Source organism: Gopherus flavomarginatus, chromosome 3, assembly GCF_025201925.1.
Source record: "Gopherus flavomarginatus isolate rGopFla2 chromosome 3, rGopFla2.mat.asm, whole genome shotgun sequence".
Taxonomy (NCBI): domain Eukaryota; kingdom Metazoa; phylum Chordata; order Testudines; family Testudinidae; genus Gopherus; species Gopherus flavomarginatus.
In genome coordinates this window covers 271,818,383-271,839,451 of record NC_066619.1, presented here as the reverse complement: position 1 = coordinate 271,839,451, position 21,069 = coordinate 271,818,383, and the positions used below count along the sequence as shown (strand labels likewise).

At 42.7% G+C, this 21,069-nt stretch overlaps 1 protein-coding gene and 1 long non-coding RNA gene across 2 annotated transcripts in view; both read left to right on the top strand.

Annotated features, from left to right (window-relative positions):
- Positions 1–21,069, top strand: part of LOC127047405 (fibroblast growth factor receptor-like 1) — a 143,537-nt gene that overhangs the window by 2,242 nt on the left and 120,226 nt on the right. The gene's annotated exons all lie outside the window — the stretch shown is intronic.
- Positions 8,722–14,160, top strand: LOC127048407 (uncharacterized). Its single transcript, XR_007773653.1, has 2 exons — positions 8,722–8,981; positions 13,930–14,160. It is a non-coding gene; the product is annotated as an uncharacterized LOC127048407 (long non-coding RNA).

The following is a 21,069-nucleotide window of genomic DNA, read 5'->3' as shown; positions in this document are numbered from 1 at the left end:
TTCAGACTACTGTACCTCCTTTAGGGGTCTGATTTGTCTTGCATACCCCAAGTTTCACCTTACTTAAAAACTACTTGCTTACAAAATCAGACCTAAAAATAGAAAAGTGTCACAGTGCGCTATTACTGACAGATTGCTTACTTTCTCATTTTTACCACATAATTATAAAATAACTCAACTGGAATATAAATATTGTACTTACATTTCAGTGCATAATATATACAGTGGTATAAACAAGTCGTCGTATGAAATTTTAGTTTGTACTGACTTTGCTAGTGCTTTTTAGGTAGCCTGTTGTGCTACATACATGTCTAGATGAGTTGATGTACCCCCTGGAAGACCGCGTGCCCCTAACGGTACATGTACCCCTGGTTAAGAACCACTGGTCTAACATACCTTTGCCAGTGCTGTCACGTTAGCATTGGAAAGTCTGAATGATAAACCACTCTCTCAGTCTAACTGATTCTGTGCTGGTCACAAAGGAGAGGACTGCATTGTTCCATGAGAATGGTTGTATGTATTCAGGATGTAGATTTACCCCAGCTGCAATCCCAAACACTGTTGAAGAAGCATAAATTGCTGAGCGACCATTAAAAATGCACAGCACAAGATTATGTGTGGCTTAGTTTACAATTTAAATATTTAAACTTGCTATTAGTTATGGAAGCCATAATTTGCCAAAAATATATACGTGTGTGTGTGAGAGGGGATAAAAAGCATTGCTATAGAAACTTGGAGCTTGGTTAGTGCACTGTTTTTTTTTTTGGTTTTTTTTTTCTTGGCATTGACTCCCAAGCAAATATTTTATGGAGGCAGAAGCACTTTAAAATGATTCTGCTGGAAGCTGAATGAAAAGGAAAACAATGTATAGCCTTTAAGACCTGAAAGTCTGAATTCCAGGCATGGTTTACGGTGGAGACCCAGTTTTAAGTTGTAGGCAATGGACAGGAGTGGTATGAATTAAGGACCTCGTGAATATATATTATTCTAATAGACTTGAGTACCCGGTGGAGTTCAATGAGAAATCTTGAGTGGGCTGTTTACCGCAAAAAACTTTTGTCTGTTTTCTGCAGTGTTTTGAGTAGAGTGTTACTGCTTTATTGCTAAATCTTGTTTAATTTTTCCTTGTCTATCCTGCTCGTATTATTTTATTGCACTTAAAATATAGTATGCAGCTTTAATGACCCATAGTGCTGTGAATGATTGTTTTGAACAGAAAAAACAAAAACTTCACAGCCATGATTTCAGAACAGATCATATTTTTGCATTTGCAGAGATTACTTAGACATAGTGTAAACTTTATAAGGTTACATTGTCTGGTGAACAGACCTCTTTACTGCTCCAGACAAATACACCCTGCACATGGTGAGAGAGGGAGTCTGATTGTTTAAATGGCATAAAAATGTGGTAAATTACTGTATTGTGGCCAAAGAAAAAGAATATAATCCTCTTGCTTTCTGATGTGGGGAGAGATAAATGGAGCAAATGAAAAGGAAAGGTGTCATTACAGGAAAAGCAGAGGCAAAAAGGTAACACATTTAAGGCCTGATTCTCCTCCCACTAAAATCAATAGGATTTTTGCTAGTGATTGAAATGGGAGCAGCATCGAGACCTTAAACACACAGAAGTGAGAAACAGAAATATCTAGAGCTCTGAAACCTTATTTGATGCTGTAAAATTTCCCTTATTTAAAACACACCAGTCTAATGTTTAGACTTTTTGAAATGTGCCCTATTTGTAACATGCCTGTGGATTTTTTTTATTTTACACTGGGTTAAACCACTGCAGATATATAAATATTACCTGTTTCAGTCATGGCGGTTTTACAGACAGTCCAGTGGATGAATCTCAAATTGAGGGTTTTCAGGTATTTCTTTGAAATAGGAGGGGACTCTGCGCAGTTAATGTGTGTCCTGATTGTAGATTGCATGCATGTAGCCCATATCATGGCCAACACTTTGCAACATGAGTTGCTGTATGTTAAATGGGTGCCTGCTGGTGGGAATGGCGAACACTCATCACCTGTGGATGTGGAATGAAGTGCCTACATTTTAGCATCCAAGCTCGAAGATTTAGGTTAACTTACTTTAAACGTCTCATGACACGTAATGGTGCTACAGTGCTAATTCCATGATTTCACGTTGCATACTGTGTGATCATGGAATTAAGTCCTGGGATCATAATGCGTTTGCACAAGAGGGCAGAGTTAAGGCTGCTCGTGCAACTCTAACAGGTATTTCCTGGCTTTTGAGCGCTTAGCGATGATCTTAATGTTCCATTAAACTTTACATTATATTCTTTTACTCTGTGTTCAGATGGCACTTTTCCTGGTGAAGGATCCCAAAGGACTTTGTGCCTGTGGCCTTATCCTGCAGTCTTTATTCTAACTAATCTGGGGGTTTTGCTAGCATCACAGCTGCAGGAGCCGGCTGTGCATCCTTCCTGAACTATTGAAATACAGGCATTTCTGTGGTGGAGGGTGGCAGCCAGCTGACATGCAGTACACGCCAGGAGAGGGGAAGGTTTGGCTAAAGAAACCAGGGTAAACCTGAACTCTTAGGGAAGGTGCTATGGGATTTTTAATTTCTGTAAAGAGTAGGGACCATCTCAGTTTTTAAGGGCTCATACAAAAGAGTCCTTGCAGAGTGAACGCATGAAACTTAAGTTGTCTGCTTGGCAGTATGAAAGGCATCTAAACTTAAAGTTTTTAGCTAAGGGCATGTATAGAGAATACCTACCTACTATAGCCTTGCTTAAATGGTAATTGGGACGAATTGCAACATGGATTTACTAAAGGTAGATCATGCCAAACCAATCTGATCTCCTTCTTTGAGAAGGTGATGGATTACTTAGATAAAGGAAATGCGGTAGATATAATTTACCTCAATTTCAGTAAGGCGTTTGACACGGTTCCACATGGGGAACTGTTAGTTAAATTGGAAATGATGGGGATGAATATGAAAGTTGTAAGGTGGATAAGGAACTGGTTAAAGGGGAGACTCCAGCAGGTCGTATTGAAGGGTGAACTGTCAGGCTGGAAGGAGGTCACTAGTGGAGTCCCTCAAGGATCGGTTTTGGGACCGATCTTATTTAACCTTTTTATTACTGACCTTGGCACAAAGAGCGGGATGTGCTAATAAAGTTTGCGGATGACACAAAGCTGGGGGTATTGCTAACACGGAGAAGGGACAGGGATACTATTCAGGAAGATCTGGACCACCTTGTAAACTGGCGTAATAGTAATAGGATGAAATACAATAGTGAAAAGTGCAAGGTCATGCACTTAGGGATTAATACATAAGAATTTTAGGATATACGTTGGGGATGCATCAGTTGGAAGCGACAGAGGAGGAGAAAGACCTTGGGTATTGGTTGAAAGCAGGATGACTATGAGCCGCCAATGCGATACGGCTATTAAAAAAGCAAATGCGATTTTAGGATGCATCAGGCGAGGTATTTCCAGCAAGGATAAGGAGGTGTTAGTACCATTATATAAGGCGCTGGTGAGACCTCATCTGGAATATTGTGTGCAGTTCTGGTGTCCCATGTTCAAGAAGGATGAATTCAAACTGGAACAGGTCCAGAGACGGGCTACTAGGATGATCCGAGGAATGGAAAACCTGCCTTATGAAAGGAGACTCAAAGAGCTTGGCTTGTTTAGCCTGGCCAAAGAAGGCTGCGGGGGGATATGCTTGCTCTATATAAATATATCAGGAGGGTTAACGTTAGGGAGGGAGAGGAATTATTTAAGTTTAGTACTAATGTAGGCACGAGGACGAATGGGTACAAACTGGATATAAGGAAGTGTAGACTTGAAATTAGACGAAGGTTTCTAACCATTAGAGGAGTGAAGTTCTGGAACAGCCTTCCGTGGGAAGTAGTGGGGGCAAAAGACTTTTCTGGCTTTAAGACTAAGCTTGATAAGTATATGGAGGGATGTTATGATAGGATAGTTTAATTTGGGCAATTGATCTTGGATTATCACCAGATAAGTCTGCTCAATGGTCTGTGGGGAGATGTCGGATGAGATGGGAATTGAGTTACTGCAGAGAATTCCTTCTTGGGTGCTGGCTGGTGAGTCTTGTCCACATGCTCAGGGTTTAGCTGATTGCCATATTTGGGGTCGGGAAGGAATTTTCCTCCAGGGCGGATTGGCAGGGGCCCTGGAGGTTTTTCGCCTTCCCCTGCAGCGTGGGGCATGGGTTGCTTGCTGGTGGATTCTCTGCAGCTTGAGGTCTTCAAACCAATTTTGAGGATTTCAATAACTCAGTCCTGGGTTAGAGGTTGTTATAAAAGTGGATGGGTAGGGTTCTGTGGCCTGCCTTGTGCAGGAGGTCAGACTAGATGATCATATTGGTCCCTTCTGACCTATGAGTCCGTGAGTCTAAATGAGAGACCCATGGTTATTTTTTAAACCTAAATTCCTTCCCATTCTGGTGTCGTTATTCACTTGAAAATTGTCACGGGAATCATGATTTTGGAATAGCTATTTCAGTGTATTTCCAAGTGCAGACAAGGCCTTCGTCTGTCCCTCCTCTTTCGGGCTAATGGTAGTACAGGAGTGCTCCTTGTGTGTGAAACCCACTCTTCTGTACATGTAGCTTGAGCATTCAAGTTCTGTGCAGGCAGAATGTGGAGGGGCTGGAGAGACAAAATCTAACCCCCAGGCTAAGGGCAAGGTATAGAATAGCAGCCTCAACCATTTGCACCAGTTGTGCTCGTGTTATCCTCCTGGACCTGTGCTAATACAGCCCCCCCTTGCTCCTACTTTCAGCCACCCCTCATCCTGTCCCCTCTGTGACCTTCTGTGCCTACTTATGAGGGTGCAACGTGGTATACCGGCTCCTCTTTGCAGCTGCTCCATCCTATGTGCCCCATGCAACCCCTGTGATGGGGATAACTGGTGCCTGAGAGTCTTACGCGGGCCCTCTTCCCCAGGAGCGAATGCTGCCCTGTGTTACTAACCTTTAACGAAATGAACTGTCGCAGTGTGATCCTGCTTCTGCACACCACTGGTTGGACACAGGTAATACAATCTGATATTTTCCTGCTTATGGTATCCGAGTGAGACACAGCGCAATATTTGTTCCAAATCTGTCAAGTTGCCATCGTATTCGCCTGGGTTACCGTATATGGTAACACAAGGGTGCACTTGGCTAGCTACAGTAGTTTAAGCACGATTTCATATGGTATGTTTAGAAGTTTTTGGTAAGAGCAGTAACAGCCCTTTCTTTGGCCAGTAAACTGATGTTCTTATCAAAACTGACAAGTTTGGACATTAATTTTATTTTCTGTGCATGGGGGCATATTGCTATAACTTTTTTGTTTTTTTCCTGTGATGCATGATTTTAAAACATAACTGGACTCTGACTGATGCTTGACTTACAATAAGTTCACTACTTGTGCAATTTAACTACGGCAACCTCAGAATTCACTAGACTGGCACAGATATTTATCATGTGTCCGTATTTGACACTTGTTCTTTTAAATGCTGGAAATATGGGCCTTGAATGCTTGATGGTTTTTTCTTTTCACGGAGATGGTTCTTAATACTAGGCAATATCTTTACCATTAAGTTCTATAAATGTAATGATTTATAAGAGTGAATAGTAGTTAATGCTGATGATATAAATAATAAACAGGACAACATTTGCCTTCTGTTGTAAAGATACCACTATACCATGGTTCGTCTTAGACTTGATTATTATTTGGACATCTTTCTTTTTCTTTCTAATGGGAAAGAAAAGCATATAGGACCTGCTTCGGATCCCATTGACATCAAAGGGAGTTTTTTGATTGACTTCAGTTGGCTTTGGATCAGGTCTATCGGCATAAGAATAGTCTGACAGCATAGCCTATACCTACCTATTATATATCCTTGATGTTCGGAGGGAACCCTGATTATTTTTCAAACCTAATTTCCTAGTCCTTCTGGTGGTGGTTAAAATTGTCGCTCAGTGTAAATATAGAATTCAAAGTGTGTCAGACTGAAAGATAAGCATTGATTTATTATTATTATCTTTCATTATTATTTTATTTATTTATTATGGAACTCAGAAAATCACTCCAACATGTTAACTTTTTTTTAAGTTAGAGTTAAAGTTCACGTTTTTTTAAGTTTGGTTCCACACTGGGCATGCTGTTTAGCTGCTTGGACCTTCTTTTAGAGAAAAAAAAAAAGATCTGTCATTCTTGTGATTCAGAAAGTAAATTTTAAAGTTTGCTGTTTATGCATAAAAGTAATTTCAGTATGCCTTGGGATTATATTCCAACATTTCCAATATAATTCTTTCTTCCAGAAAGACAAATGTTGAGTAAGTAGCATGTGCTAATTAACGAGTGCCTACTTTTAAAGGTGTGAGAGCACTGTAATGAGTTTAGCAAGTAGGGATCTAGCTTTTTTGAGGGGGTGTAAATTGGCCCTGGGGAGTTGATTTACATCAGCTGAGAATTTGGTCTTTCCCAAGTAGTCAGCTTGCACAGTGTAATAAACCCTGAACATACTAAAGCAGATGTGTACATAGAGTAGTTGCTATGGAGTATGGCAAGTAGAGATATTCACCTTTTTGTTACATATTTTGTGTTAATTCCTGGAAGAGGTAAATCATTTCCACCTAAGGAAAAAATAAATGACACAAAGGTTGTCTTTTGCCCGCTTTGGGAAAAAAAAAAAATTCTGAAGTCATTGCTGTATTTATTTGGTTTGAGTAGTATCAATGCAGCTTTCTTTTTTTCCAAAGATGTGAAACTCCTACTTCGGTCTGCAGTGGCTTGTAAAATCACCCTGTTCAAAAGGTCTGCTTTCAAATTAATCCCAATATTGCAGTAGTCAGTGGAAACACTCCTCCTCCCCCGGTTTTAATTAGCCTGTTCATTTTATTTCACTCTTCAGAGTTTGTCTTTCGTATGACCTCCTTCTGTGCTTTATAGTGGGGCAGTTGTGCCGAAATGTATTAGATCTTGTTTTGAATATTTTCATTTGTATTTATATTTCTTTTCTTTTGTGAAGCTGGCCGTGTAACCCAGGATCTGTCCTGTTTTGTTGTACAGAGTTTGAAAGTTTTTGTTCGTATAAGGGAATTAAAAAGAATATAATCATAAAGAAGCTGATTGTAAGAGTGGCAAGGAGGAGAGTCCATTACAAGCACTTATTGAATCTGCTTCTGTAGCCCTTACTCACATGAGTAGCCCCATTGAAGTTAAAGAGATACTTGCAGGATCAGGTCTTTAGGCCAGGATGCTGTTGTAATGGGATTGTTAGAAATGCCTAAGTTAGATAGATACAACATGTCTGTTTTAACTTATAAAGGCCAGATCCAGAGCCTATGGAAGTCAATGGAAAGACTCCCAATGACTTCATGGGCTTTGGATCTGGCCCTTAAAAAACTGTCCTATGCAAATTAATTGTGATGCTGACACTTACACAAATCCACTGCTTTATTACAGCATATAGCTCCATTTTACAGCAGTATGAGTACAGGGTTTGGGATTGCTGATGTGTGCTATAGTATATTTGTACGTGGGGAGAGAAACTCCAGCTAGCGCTGCATTTCTTTTCCCAGAAGATGCACCATTTGCTGCTTGTTGCTAGCTTTGGTGGGCTGGAAGGCTAAGAGAATGATGTAGTAGGTGCCATAGGACTGAAAGCAACTTGGACATTCATTGCTTTAACTTCAGGTCAGCCTGTGGCTGTTTTATTCCAGAAGAGTAAGTGATGAGGTGAGTGAGGTGATATCTTTTATTGGACCAGCTTCTGCTGGAGAAAGAGACAAGCTTTTGAGCTTACGCAGAGCTCCTCTTCTTGTCTGCGCAGGGGAAGCAATGCGGCTATAAGAAGACTGCAAAGAGGAACGAGTGTCACTCTGAGGGGAATGTTGCTGGGTGCAAAGGGGGCTGGATACCGTTGTGCAGGATTATTTAACAAGTTAACGTATGCCGTTTGCCATGGAATCCGTTCGCAGCTCTCTGATTTTCCCCTTTCGAGTCAAATAAACATCAGGTGCCTGGAGTTTGGTTAGTTGCCCTGATTACACAGTCTCTGCATTGTATTGCAGTATCCAGCAGTGCTGTGAATAACCTAACATTTTTATTTCATCAAAACCACTCCAATTTTCAGGAAGAAATCCAGCCAATAACTCCAGGCTACTTCTGCCATTAAGTGTTCAAACTTAATTTTCAGCTGCACTAAGGGTAGAAAAATGTAAATTGGGACCAGAGATGTCTTGGAGAGGACTAATGTTTCTCTTGATTTCTGCACCCTCAGCCCCTCCTGAATAGTTCTTGAAGTAAGAGCGGTTTCTATCTTGGCAGGAAACAAAATAATTTCTCTTTGTGCCTGGTAAATTTATTTCATAAAAGAGTGATACAATCTTGGGTACCCTGTCAAGTGATTGAGAAGTGAGTAAAGCAAGAAGTGTCATAAACTAGATGCCTCTTGGGTTCTGTTGACTTTGGTGAGTATTGTTGGAGCTGTCAGTATTTATGCATGTTAAATTAAATAAAAAAAAAGTCTGTATTTCTGCATTTGTCTGCCCGCCACAGGTTTTTTTAAAAAAAGTTCTCTGTTATATTTGACTGTTGTTCAAGTTGATTCATATTTTCCTTGACCAGGTTGCTCGTATGTGCCCAGTGAATTGACTGCTGTGAGAATTCTGGTGAAATAGTAGTTGGTTTGTGATCCTTGGTTCACATTCTTTCCATTACTTATCCATTCAGGTAGACTCAGCTTTCAACTGCTCTGAAAAGTGCCTCTGTTTACATGGCATCAGTGAATTTCAAATTGAGTATTTCTCGGTAGACAAGTAAGAAAATGGTTTTAACTGAGCATCAATCCTGCAGGCTCAGTTTGGGATCGGAAATTCAAGCTGGATTCTTTCAGACTTGTGCAACATCTCCAGTAATCATGACTTAACTGTTACAAAAGCCTGGTGCAACACCCATTGAAGTCAGTGGAAAGAATTGCAAAAGAGACTGAGTCCAAGGTTGGTTAACAATTCTGTTGATGATATATGAACCAGAATAGGGTTCTTCCATTGGCTTGCCCTGCCAGCAAGTGTTGGAGCCATGCATAGAGATTCTGAAATTCTGTTGACTCATGGTGCCAGATGTGAGTTTAACTCCACCCAGGATATAAGGGAGGTGGGGACAGGAAGTCCTGGAGGGAAATCCAAGGGACAGTCAAATTCAGAGAGAAAGCTGATGCTGGGTTACGATGTATTATTGTTTTTGAGCCCCCAGTAAAACCAAATCCCAGGAGAGGGATTAGCCTTCAGACTAACTCAGTGTGTGTGAACTCTATTGAAGCTAAGGTATGAACGTAACCCATTCACAGCTACTGTGGTGTCTCTTTTTCACCCATGTTCCACCAGGTACTACCCAAATGGTGTATTATTATCTACGTGGATAGACATCAGTTGCCTGTGAATAGCCCCTAAATACCCTGTAGGAATGACCCTGTACAAAATTCTTGTCATGGTGGCTTGTTGGTCACAATGGCAAATGTGTTACTACTGCCCTGAATGACTTCGAAGCTTTCCCATGTCAAGACACAGGTAAAGGCCAGGTGGGTGTGCTGGGTGAATGGGGAAGAAAGGTACAAATCAGAGGGAGGAGGAGGCGGGGCCATGACCAAGCCACACTGGTCCACAGAGCTGGCCAGCCACACTACAGGAAATAGGCTGCACTGTTCCCCTGCACGTTAGAGAGCTGGGGGTGAAGTTGTGCCTTTTTGGGGCACAATTAATGGGTTTACCTAGATTAAGAAAAAGGGGGTTAGATTAGATAAATCAAGGTACCCTGCATCTACATGAGGGAGAAGGTCATTGTTAGAATGGGATTATATAACACATTTTAGATAATCTTGACCTCTTTTCCTAATCTACACAAATGTACTATTTCCTGGAGCGGTCCATACCTCCTTAGTATGGACTAGGTTGTAAATTACACAATCCGCCACTTTGTGTTTTGGGGGCAAAAATTGTTTTTAACAGTAGTCCCTACCTAGCCAGTTCTTAGACTATCACCGCTCTTTTTGTATTTGCATTGACTTTTCTTTTGGTGTAGCTTTTCCAAAGTGATTAGTATTTCTGGACGGTTTGCTAATTAGTCTGACATTTCAGTGAAATTGAAGCTAAGGCTGATGTGTTCACAATAGCTAAAGGAGACATTCATCATGGTAAATCAGTCCATGCCTGTGGCCCAGTTTTCTTTGAGCAGAAATGGCCCAATTCTGCCTTCAGATTCACATTCACAATTCCTATTTGACAGAGAAATAGTCTGAAGGGACTTAAAGAGATAAGACATTTGGTGAAAAATAACTGAGATTCAAATTGAGTAAGAGCAGTCTCATTCATGTGGGGGAAAATAATTAAAAATGCACATTTGCAGTGGGTGGGAAAACCTGGTGAGGCGTAATGCTGAAAGAGTTCCAGTAGTGAGAGTGGACAGCACATTAGACATGAGTTGATAATGCAGTCAGGCTGGAAAATTAAAAGTCGGTGCAATTTTGGACTGTGTACACAAATATCAGGAGCTGGAGGAATTGATTTAAGAGGAAAGATTAAGAGAGCTAAATATGAATGATTTGGTTAAGCAGTGACTAAGAGGGGACATAAGTCTACAAGCATTTGAACTGTGAGAACAACAAAGGGGGAGTGGAATTAGTAATATTAAAATATTTAATAACAGAAGTAACTTCCTAACAATGAGGGGTACCATCCTGTGGAACAGTGCATGGAGGGAGTGGTAGACCCTTCGTTGCTTGAGACTTAAAACTGGACTTGGCAAAGCTCTGATAAATGTACTGGAAGGGAGATTCCTGGCTTGGCATGGACTGGCTGATGTAACATAGGAGTTCACAGACTTTTTCTCAGGTGACATCAGCTCTCAATAGGTTGGCTCGTGGGCCCTGTGTCCTCCCATTCTGCATTGATCGGACCTCCTGTCCATGATCACACAAGATCCCAGTGGCTACTGCAGCAACTGCTTACTCGGAAAAGTATTAGGAAGCGTCCAATGCATTTGAATGTAGTTTAGCAATTGGAAGCTAGGAGGTGAGCCAGTGCCATGTGAACAGACAGCCATAAACCACCACCAAATCTTTTGAAAACTACCGTGGTCTGTGGAACGTGGTGTGGGGAGCCTTCTGCTCTAATAGGTCTTTTCCATCTTTAATATTTGTGGGCCAAATTCTGCTCTCAGTTCTCTTTGGATTCCATGAGAGTTGTACCTGTGGAGCTGTGAGTAGACTTTGGCCTTATGTTGCTACTGGAGAGCAGAACTGGGCCCTAAAAGCGCAGGCTGCATTTCAAATTTCCACTGTTTGGTGTCAAGCAGTGGGAAAGAGCAGTGTGATATACAGGAGTCAATGTAAAACTATTGTAATAGGTCCTGGCTGATTGACTCCATTATTCCTATTTATATTCACAGTCAATCAGAAACACAATGTAGTCCATGCTAATTTCATCAAGGATTAGAGTGGGGTTTTCTGCTCGGTTTGTTTCCTGATGTATTTTGATTTGACTGGGAGTAATAAACCCATTATGAGTTCATCTGCATATGCGTGGAAATGGGTTTAGGATGGGTGAATTGTAATTAGTGTATTTTTTTTTTTTAATCTGGCACCTACTGCATGTTTGGGTCACATGTTCATCTTCTATCCTTTTCTTGCTACAGATAGAGACAAATGAATCATAGAGTCAACATGGGACATGTTGTCTTAGCTGCAGGGGAAAGGACAATATGGGAATTCTTAGATATCTTACCTTCATGACGAATGACCACATGAGGGCCTGATCCTGCCTGCTTCATTCAGGCAAAACTCCTAGGCCCTAATTCAACATAAACCAGAATTGAGATCAGGGTCCCACTTCTCATGTCTTCAGTCAGTGGGAGTGTTGCGTTAGCACTGCATGCAGAACTGTGCCTGGTGCTGAAATCATACAAATCCCCCTATGATTGGGTGCAATGTGGGGGTGGGGCAGAGGGCCCAGACCCCCCACTCTCCCCTGGACCTGAGCTAGAAATTTGGCCTGGCTGCCCCTCTGTCATGATGAAGGTCCAACTGGACCAGATTTGAGCAGCAGTGTCACCCCATACACAAGGTCACAACACCACTTTCCCATTGGCACTAGGTAGCCCAGCCCCGAGGGGGAGGCAGAGCAGGGGGCACCAGGAACTCCCAATACCCAGAAGGGTGGGATAATTGGATCCAGGCTGTTGATGCTTCCTGGGGAAGCAAAGATACAGAAGTAGGATGAAGCCTGTGGCTCACAGAACTGCTTGGCCCCTGGTGGGGGATGGTGCTTTTCTGTCTGACCGACTCTGGTTAAGAGTTCAGGGCTGGAGGTAGGGTGGGGAGAGTTTGGAGCCGGGTATGGAGAGTGTGAGGAGCAGAGCATTGGGCTGGGTGCAGAGACAGCATGAGAGACCTCAGGCCTGGGTATGGGGAAGTGGCAGAGGCAGAGCGTGGGACTGGGAGGCGGGTAGATATCGCAGGCTGGGGCAGTGGAGAGAGCTTGGAGCTGGCTGAGGAGGAGAATGTGTGTGGAGCTGGATGCAGGGGCAGCCTGAGAGAGCTCAGGACTGGGCACATGGGAGTGCTCAGGGGAGTGTGTGGGGCTGGGGGCAGAGCCGGGAAGGGAGAGTTCTGGGACCCCTCCTTAGGAAAATTCTGGTTGTGCCGGAGTCCCTGTGTCAGCTGTATCACTTTCTGGCAACCAGTGAAGTAGCAATAGGGATGCTGACTTTAAGAGTTTGATCTGCCACCCTTATTCCTATGGGTAGTGGTATTCAGATCAACTGCTCTGCTCATGTGGATCAGAATCAGTTATAGAGTTTATGGCCAGAAGGGACCACCGGATCATCCTGTCTGATCTCTTGCATATCACAGTCCATCAACTCCACCCAGCACCCACACGCTAAACCCAACAACCAAAATTAGACCAAAGTATTACTGCCCCCAGGAGACTAAACGATTGTGTGCCACAGGCAGAGAGAGCAGGAGTGACCAAGGTGCATGAGTGGCCAAGGCCCCTGTGATGGCAGGGAATTGATTAAGTGAGAGATTCCCAGATGAACCTGGCAAGCGCCCCACATCAGAGGAAGGTGAAATGCCCCTGTAGTCACTACCAATGTGACCTGAGGGAGAATTCCTTTCCAGCCTCACATGTGGTGATGAGTCAGACCTGAGCCTTTAAGCAAGATCCAGCCAGCCAAGCTGAGAGAGAGAATGCTTGGTGCCACCACAGAACACTGACTCACCCCCTTCAGTGTCCCATCTCCAGTCCTAGTCATCTCTGATGCTTCAGAGGAAGGAAATGAAGGTGCCCCGTCCATAATGCTGTTCCCTAAATTGTCCCAATGAAGAAAAAAGTCAACATGAGCAAGGGGGATATAATCAGCCCACAAGATTTGGCCTACAGATATATGATGCGTATTCTCATTTAGTGAAAATTTCTGGGAGAACCCACCATATATAGTGCTCTCCTAGATAAAGTCAGGCATAGGTGCTGGAACTAAGGGTGCTGCCGTACCTCCTGGCTTCAAGTAGTAATAACAACCCAAATACATGGTTTCTACCTTCAGCAGCCCACATAAAAACTGTTCCAGCACCCCTGAAGTCAGGAGAGAAAACTCAGCTCTAAACACTAGCTAAGTGGAGTTTGAGGTTTATTTTCTTTTATCCTAGTAAATCCAGTAAATTCTTTCAGTGTGATCTTCTCAGAGTTTTTCAACTTAGTCTGACTTGCAGATTATTTGAATGCCATTATAAACTAGGGGTCAAGCAAGTTAATTCCCAGAACAGTGTGCGGCCCTGTTTTCAAACTGTGCTAATCAGAGTTTTGAGTCAACTCATGGTAGTTTGCTTAGTGAAATTATTTTCCTGTTAGAAAATTACAAATCGGCTCTGACTGTCCATATTGGTTTCAGTAACGGGAATGCTCAAATCGCATGTGGAGAAAAGCCCCAGAATGGAGTAACAGCAAACCCTGGCACAATGGAGTCTGATTCCTTAGCTTCCAAGATCTAATGTGAAAAAACAGGCTGGCTATGAAGTCGCACAACCAACATTGTTACGGTTGCATTTATACCTCCATCGGGATTAAGGAAAGCTGTGTGCAACACATCTGAGCCGTAAAATAAATGTCCTTTTCTAAAAGACATTTGGTTGAGTTGTTCATTTACCCCCTCCTCACCTTCTTGTAATTGACTCTTGTTTACTTTTTCTTCCTCCTTTCCCCAAGTTTATTACCAGTGTTTGGCCAGAGGAAATGAATTAACATAATTTACTGTTTTTAAAACAAGACACATTCTGTGCATGCACACACACACACTCACCCCTTCACCCTCCCAGGGCTGTGCTAAGGAGCATGTTTACAGAGTCTGGGTCCATTTAGAGAGAACAATACCCTGATTATGGAATGCAGCCTTCTATTCACAGAAACCCGAAGAAATCATCAGTTTAAAGTAGCTGCTGCCCCTTGAAGGTACATGCTGCGTGAGCTGTTTAAAAAAAAAAATCAATCTTTTGTAGACACAAACTGCAAGCATTGTTCTCAGCGGAAGTTGATTTAGGGGTTGTGGTGGGGAATGGTCCTGGTATAAACTCCGTGCCAAGTTTGAGATCTACTGCCATTCAAAGCTTTTGTTGTGATTTCTAATCTAATTTCCAAGCGTAAATAATAGTTGTGAGATCTCATGGGAGAAGTGACCTGATGCTTCCTGGTCTGGCAAAGTGCTTGGTGCTGGCAGTGTAGGGGGAAAAATACTGGTAACTGAACCCAGAAATATTTCCTATTGAGGATGAGTCAGGATTAAAAGATGCAGTTATATGTGGTCGGCTGCTGCTCTTAATTGCTGTAGTACACCTGCCTCATAGACAATGCCGGAACAATGTCTCTCTGATTTATCCCTATTAGCTGGGAAATGCAAAGCACTGTGCTTCATAGACTGGATGCTCCTCTCTTTCCTAATACGGGGCAGATTGTGGCAAGCAGTTACTCATGTGTAGTTGCACTGACTCTCCTCCAGGGAGTAACTGCTCACCAGTGGGAGTATGGGGTTTGCAGTCTGCCCCAGGCCTGCAAGATGCTGAACCGGCTTGACTCCAATCAATTTAAGCGCCTTACAGGATCAGGCCCTTCTGTTGGTGGGGTTAGACTTGCGCTCTGTTGAATGTGACCATGACGCTGCAGAGAAGAAATAACCCATAGACTCTAAAGGCCAGATTTGGGCTGTTAGGTCTTCATGGGGCTCCCATTGAAATCAGTAGGAGTTACACAGGGATCCAGAGGCAGAAATTGGCTCACAGAAATTGGAGGTGGAGAAGATTTGTTTCTGAGGTAATTTGGTCCATCCTCTGCCAATGCTGCGTCGTGCCCTGTTGTATTAGGCTCTTTGTCCAAGTCTAGTTTTAAATGACCCAAGTAGTGGATCTTCCACCTACTTCCACTGGGAGACTCAAACCATCCAGCTTCCAACCCCACTGTTAGGACATTTTTTCCTGCTTGTCTAAATGTTGCCCTAAACAGCTCCATACTGTTGCTCCTTTTTCTGCACCATGAGCCAGTCTAAGCAATTCCTCTCCCTCCTGGCTCTTCCCAACCTTCTAAAACTTGTAGAACAAAGAGCATCCTCTCCTCTCTGAGTTGTTGCCTTGCTCTCGTCTTGCACCTGGTTTCCAGTCACAGGCATAGTGCTGTCTGGCCCCATACACGAACACCGTTCTACACCAGGGACCCCTGGAAAAGGGCAAAGTGGAAAGTCTGCCCATGGGAACAGGCCATGTTTTGTTAAAAAGAGATGCAAGTCTAAGCAGCAATGTTCCTCTTTTGCCTGTCATCTTCAGACCCTTGCTGGAAGATTCTCTGCACCTTGATGTCTTTAAACCACGATTTGAGGACTTCAGTGGCTCTGACATAGGTTTGATACAGGAGTGGGTGGGTGAGATTATGTTGCCTGCGTTGTGCAGGAGGTCAGACTACAAGGTCATAATGGTCTCTTCTGACCTTAAAGTCTATGATTCTAAGAGCTTTGTGGTTGTGGGATGAGGCTGGGGTGGAGCTAAGGGATGATTGCTGCTGTTCGTGTCATCTGCCTGGAAACCTGTTGGACTTCTGCAGGCTAAGGTATGTTTTCCCTTCTTTGAATATTGAAGCACTCTTGGATTGGCAGAAGGGGCTTTGGGGTGAACCATTGGGAACATAACTTCTGAGGGAGCCTTGCTGTCATGAGGGCTGGGGAGCAGCAAGTTAAAACTCATGGCTTTTCCTAGCCCTTTTATGGATTATTTCCCCTGTGGATGGGGGGTGATTTAGTCTCAGTTTAAATGTTGTTCAGCAGCCAGTGAAGATGGAGATCTCTATTATTCTCCATGGCATTGCCTCTGGTTTGTTGACAGCTCTCCGGTATCAAGGTGGCTAGAAGAGAACGCAATATACTTGCCAGAGCCAGATAAAGAGGGACTGTTCTCTTCCACATTCATTTCTGTGAGGACCTTTGACTAGTGATGCTGCTTCATAGTATAGAAAACAGCCTGTACAATATATCTTTTGTGGGTGAAGATATTTTTCCAGGGGAACAGAGCCAGTAGGTGGAAAAAAGCTAAAGGCACAGGCCAGTATTAACAATATTTTTAAGGGATTTGTGAAGGGTGCATATTTGTATTGGACTGTAAGACAGTTGTGTGAGCAAATTCTGACCTTGTTCATGTATGGCTTCCATTGATTTAAACAAGAACTGTGTTCATGCACCCAAGAGCCCTCACTCTCTGTGTTACCCGTGTTGTCTGGTGGTTTAAAAAACAGAAGGGTAGATTCTTATCTCCCTTTGGTGTAAATCCAGAGTAACAAATGTGAATGTCATGTGAGTTACTCTGGATTTACATGAGTGTAAGTGAGATCAGAATCTGGGCCCAAATTGTTTTGATTACCCCAGTGCCAGCAGTGCAATAAAACATTTTTTATAATCTGTCAAAATTCATTAGATCCTTTCAGATACAGCCCATTAAAATATTTTAGTAGATTAAAAAAAACATTGTTTAGGGTTTGTTTGTATGGAATTAAAACAGTTTAGATCTTCTAATGTGAAAAATGTTGAGTTAAATAACCTGCAATGCAGAATAAGAAGAGAACATTTTGATTAGCAGAAACTGATTAAAGTATCAGCTGGGGAGAACAATCTGAATGAAATTTTATTGGTATTTTGATGTGTACCTTTTTGTTCATATAGTTTCAGAGGTGTAGGACTATTTTGTCTTCATAAAGGTTTAATAAATACACAGATACAATCTGAAAAGCTAAAAATACAATAATCTGCACGAGGGCAGTGAAAAATGCAACGCAGTAAACGAAGGAGCTTTGTGCTGTGTAAGTCTGCCAGCCTTAACAACTTGTAACAGAGCCACCTTCTGATACCATTCAAACCTGAATGTTGTTCTGCTATGGGATAGAGACGAGAGCTTACTGGACCATTACAGTTCCATTTTGCAGCAAGTTTTGAAGTTTCAAAATCTGTTTTCATTACACACTTGAACATTTTCGTGGAAATGGAATTGGGTGTGTGTGTGTGTGTGTGTGTGTGTGTGTGTGTGTGTATGGCTCGGTGGTTAGGGCACCAGCTCGATATGTGAGAAACCTAGGCTATGTCTACACCTAAAACGCTACAGCAGCACAGATACAGCACTTCAGTAGACACTCACCGCAGCAACAGGAGGGGTTCTACCATCCCTGTAGTTAATCTGCCTCCCTGAAAGGCAGTAGCCGATCAATGGAAGAATTCTTCCATCGACCTGATGTTGTCTGCACCCAGAGGTTCGCTGGCTCAATGACGTCACTCAGGGGTGTGGATTTTTCATACCCCTGAGCGAGATAGCTGGGTTGACCTAACTTTTCAGTGTAGACCAGTCCCTAGACTCAAGTCCCACCTCTGCCCGTTCAGAGCAGAGTTTTTTCATCCCAAATCACTCTGAATCAGGCAGAGCAGGGATCTCCCCCACCCCACCATGAAAGCTTGTCCCAACTGATATCAATACTTCTCCACGAAATGTTTCAGCTTATGAAGCAGCATATTTTGATAACATTTTATTTCACTTAAAATGTTCCCACCAACTCTGATAGAGAGACACGAAGGCCAAAACGAAGGAACTTTTGAAATATTTGATACAACTCATAGACTTTAATACCAGAAAGGACCGTGAGGGTCATCTGTCTGACTTCCTGAACGCTGCGGGTCACAGAACCTCACCCACCCGCTCCTGTAATAGACCAATAACCTCTGGCTGAGTTACTGGAGTCCTCACATCAGGATGTAGAGACTTTATGCAGCTCTTGGGTCAATGGTCAGCAAGTAAGCAAAGCCTCAGTTCATATAGTGGGAGACAGATTATGGCAACCATTGTTATTAATGTTTTACTGTGGTAATGCCTAGGAACCCCAGTCATAGATTGGGACCATACTGTGCTATCATAATTATCATGGCAAATCCCAAAGGGACATGGCTTCCTTGCCGGTCAAGCGCCACCCACAGTGATCTCTAGCTAGATTTGTAAGGTGGTCTGGCTGGATATTCAGTTTATATCCATCATTGGGGATCTTATCACACCACTGGAGCTTTTGGTGAGCATTTATTGTGCTAGGTGCTGTTTAGACAGAACCAAATGATTGCCCCAAAGATCTTACAATCTGTTATCGGTCATAGAACCTGTATTCCTTACACAGATACTGTGCTTTATTGTGACAGTTACACCTAGCAAAAATTAGACTCATGGCTAAACTTTTCATTTAAAAAAAAAAAACAAGGCCTCCCAGGTTGTACCCATAGCATGTGTATTTGTGGGCACCAAGAGGTTAGGTTGAAAGCTCTTTCAGGCAGGGACTGTCTTTTTATATTATATGTACGTGCAGTTCCTACCGCAGAGAAGACTTGATCCCTGATTGGGGGGCCCCGGGCCCTACTGCAGTACAAATCATATTGCTAATAACTGTGTGCATAAAATGCACAGATACATGTGGAGAAACAGGTGATACACTTGTGGTATGCATGCAGTGAATACTCTGTGGATGCAGTTGTCTGAGCCCCTGTACCCACAATATTGTGCAGGAACCATGCATAAGTCCAGTCCTGCTGCCCTTTCCAAGGTAAAACTTGAATGACTTTAGCGACTGTTGGACCTAAGTGTGTGTGTGTGTGTGTGTGTGTTAGATTTCTGATGCTGGGTTGTCAAACTTCATTAAAGACAAAACTAATACACATTAATTGAATGACCACCAGCTGACCCATTGCCAGCTAGTTGATTTAGCCACAAGCCCAGGAAAGATTCCACCACTCCAGAAAGTGATTGTAACCCCTCTGGAAAAAAAAGAGAAGTCCTTGTGGCACCTTAGAGACTAACACTTATTTGGGCATAAGCTTTCGTGGGCTAGAACCCACTTCATCAGAGGTTCTAGCCCACAAAAGCTTATGTCCCAAAAAATTTGTTAGTCTCTTAGGTGCCACAAGAACTGCTTGTTTTGTTTTGTTTTGTTTTGTTTTTTTGCTGATACAGACTAACATGGCTACCACTGAACCCTAACCCCTCTGAGACATCCCTTAGCCCCCTTATGCATTCCATGGATCTTTGCAGCATCCCCTGAATATTGGGTCTATCATACAAGCAGAGGGTAGAATTCCAGAGCTGAGGGCCTTTCAGTGAGATTATCTCAACTCCAGCTAGGGTGACCAGACAGCAAGCATGAAAAATTGGGACAGGGGGTAGGGGGTTATAGGAGCCTATATAAGAAAAAGACCCAAAAATCGAGACCGTCCTTATAAAATTGGGTCATCTGGTCACCCTACCTCCAGCTGACCTTCCCTCCTTGTCTTCTACCCGTCCCACCCCTCTTCCCAAGATATGTAAGCTGTGGGAGGGTGTTAGTTTGTGTCTCAACTGATGTCAACTGGGAGAGAGAGGGAGAGAGGGTGAAAACCACCAAAAAGCAAACCAAAACAAAGTTTCAGTTTTGGGTTATTTTTGTTGAGAAACTGTAAAATTTTGACCAAAAACAATTTTCTGGAAAAAAATTGTTTGGGGTTCAAAAAGCCATTATTTTGTTGAAAACAAAAATCTGAATAGAAAATTTTTGAGCAGCTGTTGTCATAATTAACTCCTGGAATTGCACTTACAAGGTTTTTCAATTATTAATCATCCAAGTTGTTAGATAACAACAGGTAACAAATGAAGAATGCATGCGAGGCCAAATTCATCCCTGCTCTATGTCATTTGAAACCAATGTGGAGTTACACCAGGGATGGAGTTAGCATTTGATGTTTGTAAATAAGGAAAATTTCTTATTTCAGCTTCCAGTTCAGCAGCACACTTAAGCACAGGCTTAACTTTAAGCATCTGAGTAATCTCTGTTCAAAAAAGCATTTCAGCATATGCTGCAGTCCTGTTGAAGTAAATGCAATATGCTCGCTCATTTTGAAATCAATGGGATTCCTGCACAAATTTGCTTTCCTGAATTGGGGCACTGGCCAGTCAAATGTGGAGTGACACCTGTCACTCAGGGCATAATTCTGAAGAATCTGGCGAGTAAGTTTGCCATGTCTTTGCTTTCATTTTTTTCCTCCGTGCTTGCACTAAACGGTAAATGTGAGAGAATGGACGTAGGCCTTCTTGGGGCCCAGCTGCAGTGTGGTAATGTTTGGCAGTTGTTGAGGAAGATTTGTGAGGTTTCTTCGAGGGGAAAGGGTCAGGTCAGAGGTAGAAGCCCAGTCACCCTTTACCAGAGGCTTTTGTAATAACAGGGCAGCTCCCTGGGGAGGTGTCCTTCTGTCCTCCCTTAACTTTCTCATTGACAAAAAGCAGACTGCCTGCCCCCAGCTGTTCCCGCAGTCAAGTTACAAATGAGATGTTGAAAAGCAACCCTTGGACTTGAGACGGCTCTTCTCATTCTATTTCATTCTACTCATCAATTAATGTCAAACAAAGGTGTTTTATAACTGTTTTATAACTTTTTAAATAGAGGGACCCTCGGACCCCATTGAAGGGAAAGTCTGACTCCTGTGTGCTGCAGCAGCTGAGGTCTGCAT